At 47.6% G+C, this 9,540-nt stretch overlaps 2 pseudogenes; both read right to left on the reverse strand.

Annotated features, from left to right (window-relative positions):
* Window positions 1-217: 217 nt before the first annotated feature.
* On the reverse strand, window positions 218-4,076 carry LOC109117129 (annotated as a pseudogene).
* Window positions 4,077-4,631: 555 nt separating this feature from the next.
* Window positions 4,632-7,401, reverse strand: LOC109117130 (annotated as a pseudogene).
* Window positions 7,402-9,540: the final 2,139 nt, after the last annotated feature.

Genomic DNA, 9,540 nt, shown 5'->3' on the forward strand with positions numbered 1-9,540 from the left:
CGGACCGAGAAATGACAAGTCGGACCGAGCTGACCAAGAAGGGTCTTGGTCCGGAGCTGACCACGCGTGGTCCGCCGGACCAAGCCTTCAGGTCAGCCGGTGCGTGGGCCTCGGACTAAGCTTGGTCCGCCGGACCAAGCTCCTGGTCCGGCGGACCGGGATCCGGAATATTTCCAAAATTCGAATTTTAGGGTTTTCTAATCTTATTTAAGTTTAGGGTTTCGTCTAAACTAAATGAGAGCCGACCTAAAACTCAGAAAAACACCCTAGAACCCTAGAGAAGCTGTTCTCTTGGATTTCTATTGTCCCGGGATTGGATCTCGTCTCTTGAGTTACCCTTTTCTTCACTAATCCTAGCAGATTCGTTCCAAATCGTTTGGAATCCTTCCCATCGGTGTGGATACGTGTAGAGGAGCTGTACTTTCAGCTCTTGGTGATTTAGAACAGGCCCCGGATCGAAATAAACTTCAAGACTCATCGAGAACGAGGTAAGTAACGATTCCCTCGGTGATATACACGATCTTTCGGGTTCTGCGAGTTTGGTAGCGTGTGACGTTTGACTAGGTTTAGATTTTTCTTCCGCTGCATGAAACCTAGTAAACCAAACCCTAGATCGATATGATCGCATGCTAGGAACCCGTAGATTAACCAACAAGTAGATCAACCACATTAAAGGAATCGGAAACATTAAACTCATTGGGTAGCTCAAGACGATAGGCGTTATCGTTAATTCGCTCTATGACTTGAAATTGCCCATCGCCTCTAGGTGATAGTTTGGACTTGCGTTTATCCGGGAAACGCTCGGGTCGAAAGTGCAGCCAAATCCAATCACCTTCCTTAAATGTTACCGTTTTGCGGCCCTTGTTGGCGTGTCATGCGTAAGACTCGGTTCGTTTCGCGATATTGTCTCTGACCTTCTGGTGTAGTTGCTTAATGAACTCGGCCTTCTTTGCTCCGTCGAGATTAAGAATCTCATGGTCGGGTAGGGCGATGAGATCAAGAGGTGTAATCAGATTGAAGCCATACATGATCTCAAACGGGGAGTGCTTCGAGGCAGAATGTATCGCTCGGTTATAAGCGAACTCTATGTGAGGTATGCACTCAACCCAATTCTCTAGGGTCTTTCCGATGGTAGCTCGTAAAAGAGTAGACAACGTACGATTAATTACCTCGGTTTGTCCATCTGTTTGCGGATGACAAGTCATCGAAAAGATGAGCTTTGTGCCGATCTTTTTCCATAGTGTCCGCCAGAAGTGGTTGAGAAACTTGGAGTCTCGGTCTGACACTATTGCCCTTGGTATGCCATGGAGACGGACTATATCTCGAAAGAATAGATCGGCGATGTGTTTAGCATCGTCCGTCTTGGCACACGGCACAAAGTGAGCCATCTTAGAGAACCGGTCCACGACAACAAAGATAGAGTCCTCGTGTTGGATTTTGGGGAGTCCAACGACAAAGTCCATGGAAATATCGACCCAAGGTTGCGTGGAGATCGGTAGTGGCATATATAATCCATGAGGTTGCACCTTAGACTTAGCCCGATGGCATTCTATGCACTTAGCGCAAAATCTCCGGACGTCCCTCTTGATATGTGGCCAAAAGAAATGCTCTTGTACTACGGCCAATGTCTTATCTACCCAAAGTGACCAGCTAGAGCTCCTCCATGAGCTTCTCGGAGTATGACATCTCGTAAGGATCCTTGAGGGACACACAATCGTGTATCACGGAATAGGTATCCATCATGCAAATAATATGGTACTGAAGTCACAGTCGTCTTCATACCGTGCTTTGACGTGCTCAAAGCCGAACAATCTCGTTTCCATAACCGAGATCAAAGTGTGTCGGCGAGACAATGCATCGGCCACAACTTTCTCTTTTCCTTTCTTGTACTTGATGACGTACGGGAATGTCTCGATGAACTCTGACCACTTAGCGTGTCGACGCTTGAGAGTGGTTTGGCCCTTAAGATGCTTTAGTGTTTCATGATCCGAATGCACTACGAATTCCTTGGCCAACAAATAATGCTGCCAAGTCTCTAAAGTTCGCACAAGTGCATATAGCTCCTTATCGTAGGTCGGATAATTGAGTGCAGCCCCGTTTAGTTTTTCACTAAAAAATGCCACGGGCTTCTTCTCTTGCATTAGGAAAGTTCCTATGCCAATCCCGGATGCATCGCACTCGACCTCGAAAGTTTTGTCAAAGTTCGGAAGAACTAAGATGGGAGCATGTCTAAGGCTGTCTTTGAGCACAGCAAAGGCTCGCTCTTGTGCATCTCCCCATTCAAATGGTACATCCTTTTTAATTGCCGCAGTAAGGGGAGCGGCTATGCTGCTGAAATCTCGCATGAAGTAACGGTAGAAGCTAGCTAAGCCGTGGTGGGAGTTGGCCGTTCCGTAATGGCTTTGATTTTCTCCTCATTGACTCTCAAACCACTAGAGCTGACTACAAAGCCCAAAAACACTATCTCGTTAGTACAGAACGAGCATATAGGCTTTCTTTCCTTAGTGTGGTCAAGACTTGCTCAAGATGATTCGCGTGGTCCTCCTCGGTGCGACTATAAATGAGGATATCGTCGCCTTCTTGAGCCTCAATGAAGGCTCTCAAAATGTGGTTCATGAGCCTCATGAAGGTACTTGGGGCGTTAGTGAGCCCGGAAGGCATCACAAGCCACTCGTAGAGTTATTGCTTTGTCTTGATGGCGGTTTTCCATTCATCGCCTTGTTTCATCCGGACTTGATGATAACCACTTTTTAGCCCGATTTTGGAAACAATCGTCCTTCTTGAGCCTCAATGAAGGCTCTCAAAATGTGGTTCATGAGCCTCATGAAGGTACTTGGGGCGTTAGTGAGCCCGGAAGGCATCACAAGCCACTCGTAGAGTTATTGCTTTGTCTTGATGGCGGTTTTCCATTCATCGCCTTGTTTCATCCGGACTTGATGATAACCACTTTTTAGCCCGATTTTGGAAACAATCGTGGCTTCGCTAAGCTCATCGAGCATATCATCAAGGCGGGGAATCAGATGGCGGTATTTGACCATAATGTTGTTTATCGCACGACAATCTACGCACATCTTCCAAGTCCCGTCTTTCTTCGGTACTAGAAGCGCCGACACAATGCATGGACTTAGACTTTCCCTGATATATCCCTTTCTCAGAAGCTCTTGAATTTGTTTTTCAAGCTCTTTCATCTCCTCGGGGTTCATGCGATAAGCGGGGCGGTTAGGGAGTGGGGCACCGGGTACTAGATCGATTTGGTGCTCTATGCCGCCTATCGGAGGGAGACCAGTCGAAATCTCTTCGGGAAATACGTCCTCGAATTGTTCAAGTAGCCATGAAATGACTGGATTCTCATGTCACGATTCGGTCCTAAGAGTAATCTGGTCCTTAAAGACTATCAAGAGAACCGTAGGACCTTATCGAATGACCTTTTCGACTTGACTAGACCGAAGGTAAAAGTTTTCCTTCTTCGGTTTGGTTTCTCGAGCTAGTCGTAGCTGCATCTCGTGAACTTGAGATGGTGTGAGGGGAGCTAACACAACCTTCTTCTTGTTGTGTATAAGAGAGTATTGGTTGGCCCGTCCATCGTGCATGACCTCTCGGTCAAACTTTCAAGGCCGCCCTAATAGCATGTGTCCCGCTTGCATGGGAACAACATCACACACGACCTCATCGTGATAACGTCCGATGCTAAAAGGGATCTTTACTCTCTCGCTAACTTTGATTTCCCCTTGGTTGTTCAACCATTGGAGCTTATAGGGGTGCGGATGTTTTTCGGGTGTAAGACCGAGTTTCTTTACCATGTAGGCGCTAGCCACGTTGGTGCACGATCCGCTATCGATTATCAACCCACAAACTTTTCCTTGGACAGTGCACCGAGTATGGAATATTGTCTCTCGTTCTGCTATCTCGTCCGAGTTTACCATAGCACTAAGAACTCGTCGGGTAACCAAGAGTTCTCTGCTATCGGGATATTCGATCTCTTCCTCGAGATCTCCCGCTTCCTCCTCGTCTAGTGACTCGTACTCTCCCTTATCTGTGATAATCATCACTCGGGAGTTTGGGCAGTCACGAGCCATATGACCTCTACCTCGACACTTATAACATAATCTCTCTAGCTCTAGTGTCACGAGAAGCGTCATGGGTGGACTTGGTTTCCGATGTTTCGGGGGATTTCCCTTTTTTCCCGATAATCACGGTTGCCACAGTTCTCGGGAAGTTCCTTGCGGGGAATGACTGACGGTTTGGGTATCGGCGAGGAAAGACTAGGAGGGGTTTTGAGCTTACTTAGCCGGGTTTGTTTCCTTTGGTTTTGCTTTTCGATTTGCACGGCTAGGTGCACAAGCTCATGGAGATTGCGGTACGGATGGCGCTCGACCTTTCGGGCAATACGCTCGTTAAGTCGTCGAGAAACTAGGCCATCACCGCCTCCTCGTCCTCATCTAATTCCAACCGACTCCTAAGGTGCTCGAACTCTTCAAAGAATTCTTCCACCGTCCTAGCACCTTGTGAGATTCGCCGATACTTGCATTGGAGTTCTCGGTGGAAATGAGGGGGTACATACCGTTTACGCATCAATACCTTCATTTCTCTCCATGTTCCCACCGACTCTATGTGAGCACATCGTCTCTCATTTATCCACGATCCCACCATGCTAAGGCGCTTTCGGCTAGTTGGACAGCCGCATATTGGACTTTCTTACGGTCCGAATATGAGTAACATTCGAAAATGTTATCCATGCGACGCTCCCAATCTAAGTAGGCCTCAGGGTCGACCTTTCCTATGAACAAAGGTGGCTTAAGCTTAAGATCAGCCCCTTGCCTCCCATGTTGTCGGTGTTCATGCTCTCCTTCTTCCTCGACAACATCGACCCACCTAGGTGGTCTAGCTCTAGGACGAAGGTGTTCCCTATGCCCTGGTTTTGGGGAGTCCAACGACAAAGTCCATGGAAATATCGACCCAAGGTTGCGTGGAGATCGGTAGTGGCATATATAATCCATGAGGTTGCACCTTAGACTTAGCTCGATGGCATTCTATGCACTTAGCGCAAAATCTCCGGACGTCCCTTATGAGATGTGGCCAAAAGAAATGCTCTTGTACTACGGCCAAAGTCTTATCTACCCCAAAGTGACCAGCTAGAGCTCCTCCATGAGCTTCGCGGAGTATGACATCTCGTAAGGATCCTTGAGGGACACACAATCGTTTATCACAGAATAGGTATCCATCATGCAAATAATATGGCCCGTGGCCTCCTCTTTGACATTCCTCTACGATGGTACTGAAGTCACAGTCGTCTTCATACCGTGCTTTGACGAGCTCAAAGCCGAACAATCTCGTTTCCATAACCGAGATCAAAGTGTGTCGGCGAGACAATGCATCGGCCACAACTTTCTCTTTTCCTTTCTTGTACTTGATGACGTACGGGAATGTCTCGATGAACTCTAACCACTTAGCGTGTCGACGCTTGAGAGTGGTTTGGCCCTTAAGATGCTTTAGTGTTTCATGATCCGAATGCACTACGAATTCCTTGGCCAACAAATAATGCTGCCAAGTCTCTAAAGTTCGCACAAGTGCATATAGCTCCTTATCGTAGGTCGGATAATTGAGTGCAGCCCCGTTTAGTTTTTCACTAAAAAATGCCACGGGCTTCTTCTCTTGCATTAGGAAAGTTCCTATGCCAATCCCGGATGCATCGCACTCGACCTCGAAAGTTTTGTCAAAGTTCGGAAGAACTAAGATGGGAGCATGTCTAAGGCTGTCTTTGAGCACAGCAAAGGCTCGCTCTTGTGCATCTCCCCATTCAAATGGTACATCCTTTTTAATTGCCGCAGTAAGGGGAGCGGCTATGCTGCTGAAATCTCGCATGAAGTGACGGTAGAAGCTAGCTAAGCCGTGGTGGGAGTTGGCCATTCCGTAATGGCTTTGATTTTCTCCTCATTGACTCTCAAACCACTAGAGCTGACTACAAAGCCCAAAAACACTATCTCGTTAGTACAGAACGAGCATATAGGCTTTCTTTCCTTAGTGTGGTCAAGACTTGCTCAAGATGATTCGCGTGGTCCTCCTCGGTGCGACTATAAATGAGGATATCGTCGAAGTACACGACCATGAACTTTCCAATGAAGCCTCTCAAAATGTGGTTCATGAGCCTCATGAAGGTACTTGGGGCGTTAGTGAGCCCGAAAGGCATCACAAGCCACTCGTAGAGTCATTGCTTTGTCTTGAAGGCGGTTTTCCATTCATCGCCTTCTTTCATCCGGACTTGATGATAACAACTTTTTAGGCCGATTTTGGAAACAATCGTGGCTCCGCTAAGCTCATCGAGCATATCATCAAGGCGGGGAATCAGATGGCGGTATTTGACCATAATGTTGTTTATCGCACGACAATCTACGCACATCCTCCAAGTCCCGTCTTTTTTCGGTACTAGAAGCGCCGACACAGTGCATGGACTTAGACTTTCCCTAATATACCCCTTGCTCAGAAGCTCTTGAATTTGTTTTTCAAGCTCTTTCATCTCCTCGGAGTTCATGCGATAAGCGGGGCGGTTAGGGAGTGGGGTACTGGGTACTAGATCGATTTGGTGCTCTATGTCGCCTATCGGAGGGAGACCAGCCGAAATCTCTTCGGGAAATACGTCCCGGAATTGTTCAAGTAGCCATGAAATGACTGGACTCTCATGTGACGATTCGGTCCTAAGAGTAATCTGGTCCTTAAAGACTATCAAGAGAACCGTAGGACCTTATCGAATGACCTTTTCGACTTGACTAGACCGAAGGTAAAATTTTCCTTCTTCGGTTTGGTTTCTCGAGCTAGCCGTAGCTGCATCTCGTGAACTTGAGATGGTGTGAGGGGAGCTAACACAACCTTCTTCTTGTTGTATAAAAGAGAGTATTGGTTGGCCCGTCCATCGTGCATGACCTCTCGGTCAAACTGCCAAGGCCGCCCTAATAGCATGTGTCCCGCTTGCATGGGAACGACATCACACACGACCTCATCGTGATAACGTCCGATGCTAAAAGGGATCTTTACTCTCTCGCTAACTTTGATTTCCCCTTGGTTGTTCAACCATTGGAGCTTATAGGGGTGCGGGTGTTTTTCGGGTGTAAGACCGAGTTTCTTTACCATGTTGGCGCTAGCCACATTGGTGAACGACCCGCTATCGATTATCAACCCACAAACTTTTCCTTGGACAGTGCACCAAGTATGGGATATTGTCTCTCGTTGTGCTGTCTCGTCCGGGTTTACCATAGCACTAAGAACTCGTCGGGTAACCAAGAGTTCTCTGCTATCGGGATATTCGATCTCTTCCTCGAGATCTCCCGCTTCCTCCTCGTCTAGTGACTCATACTCTCCCTTATCTGTGATAAACATCACTCGGGAGTTTGGGCAGTCATGAGCCATATGACCTCTACCTCGACACTTATAACACATAATCTCTCTAGCTCTAGTGTCACGAGAAGCGTCATGGGTGGACTTGGTTTGCGATGTTTCGGGGGATTTCCCTTTTTCCCGATAATCACGGTTGCCACGATTCTCGGGAAGTTCCTTTCGGGGAATGACTGACGGTTTGGGTATCGGCGAGGAAAGACTAGGAGGGGTTTTGAGCTTACTCAGCCGGGTTCGTTTCCTTTGGTTTTGCTTTTCGATTTGCACGGCTAGGTGCACAAGCTCATGGAGATTGTGGTACGGATGACGCTCGATCTTTCGGGCAATACGCTCGTTAAGTTCGTCGAGAAACTAGGCCATCACCGCCTCCTCGTCCTCATCTAATTCCAACCGACTCCTAAGGTGCTCAAACTCTTCAAAGAATTCTTCCACCGTTCTAGCACCTTGTGAGATTTGCCGATACTTGCGTTGGAGTTCTCGGTGGAAATGAGGGGGTACGTACCGTTTACGCATCAATACCTTCATTTCTCTCAATGTTCCCACCGTCTCTATGTGAGCACATCGTCTCTCATTTATCCACGATCCCACCATGCTAAGGCGCTTTCGGCTAGTTGGGTAGCCGCATATTAGACTTTCTTACGGTCCGAATATGAGTAACATTCGAAAATGTTATCCATGCGACGCTCCCAATCTAAGTAGGCCTCAGGGTCTACCTTTCCTATGAACAAAGGTGGCTTAAGCTTAAGATCAGCCCCTTGCCTCCCATGTTGTCGGTGTTCATGCTCTCCTTCTTCCTCGACAACATCGGCCCACCTAGGTGGTCTAGCTCTAGGACGAAGGTGTTCCCTATGCCCTGGTATTTCACTAGCATCAGACCCATCCTCACGTATCCTATCTCTCGGTCTAAGGGGTCTAAGCAGTGGATCGTCGTACTCTGACTCCTCTTCGGAAACTCGAGCCCGCGGCCTATGGCCTCTACGTCTAGGGGGTATCTCCGTTCAACGATTTCTTCCACTACCCTCTCTCTCGACCTCGGGGCTCTGCATCTATGGTAATCCTCACGATCGGTTATCTCCTCGACAACCCTCTCTCTTGGTCTATGTCGTGGTCCTACATCACTCTTGTCGTCACTAAGGAATTCGGGATTAGGGTCTCGGGTTCGTCTTGGATGAGCTAGAGGTTCTCTAGGGCGAGGTTCGGGAGGTGCATGAGGTCTATTCTCCTCTAGTCGTGCCAACCTATCCATGATCTGTTGGAGGAACCTAAATATAACACCCTCACTTGACTAACATTAATTAGCTCCCTCATTGGAAGCTTCGTGTGTACTCATTTCGCACAGCTCGCTCAAACACGCAAACAACACTTCAACGTGCAACAATCACTTGTCCTACGAGTTCTACAAGCGTACAAAAGTAGAATACATGTTGTTCTATCCTCGAGTTAAGAGCAATTTCCACACAAATATCAAACAATCACGCAACATTGTCGGGTATATAACTAAGTGCAACAAACGAATGCTCGATAACTATCAAGGCAATACGTACTAAGACAGAGCTATGATCAAAGCAAACAGCTGAGCAATGATACCCAAACAAACCTCATACACAACTAGGATCGAAGCTAAGAGGCGAACAATCACGAACGTGCGAGAAGATTCGAGTAGACTTCCGAAAGTTTCTAGTCAGATTTTGATCAAGGAACGTAAGCATACAGCAATGATCTCACACCGAAATGAAACAGAACTGACAAAGAACGAAAAAGATAGACAAGGAAGGATCTCACCGAGAGCTTCCGATGTCGTGATTCGTGGAGGTTGCTGCTGGTGTTCGGGTGTTCACGGGGGGAATTGGCCTGCCAAAATACGCTGCAATCAGCCCTTAAATAGATGCACATCAATTTCCCTCAAATTTGTTGTCGGTGATGGAGAGGAAATGAAATGGAATCGAAACAACAATGAACTCAGAAAAGGGAACGATCTCACCCGGGATTTCAAGCATCCGTTGGAGCGAACATCTCTGATACCAAAATGATATACGCCCCATGGAGCCTCGGTTAGGTGCTTGGATGGTAGGAGATTGAGGGCCGATTGATCACTGGCCTTGAGAGGCACTCGAACTCAATCGGTACTCAGATACGAGGGGGAACGATGGAAGG

This window comes from Tarenaya hassleriana, unplaced genomic scaffold, assembly GCF_000463585.1.
Source record: "Tarenaya hassleriana unplaced genomic scaffold, ASM46358v1 Cleome40, whole genome shotgun sequence".
NCBI lineage: Eukaryota > Viridiplantae > Streptophyta > Magnoliopsida > Brassicales > Cleomaceae > Tarenaya > Tarenaya hassleriana.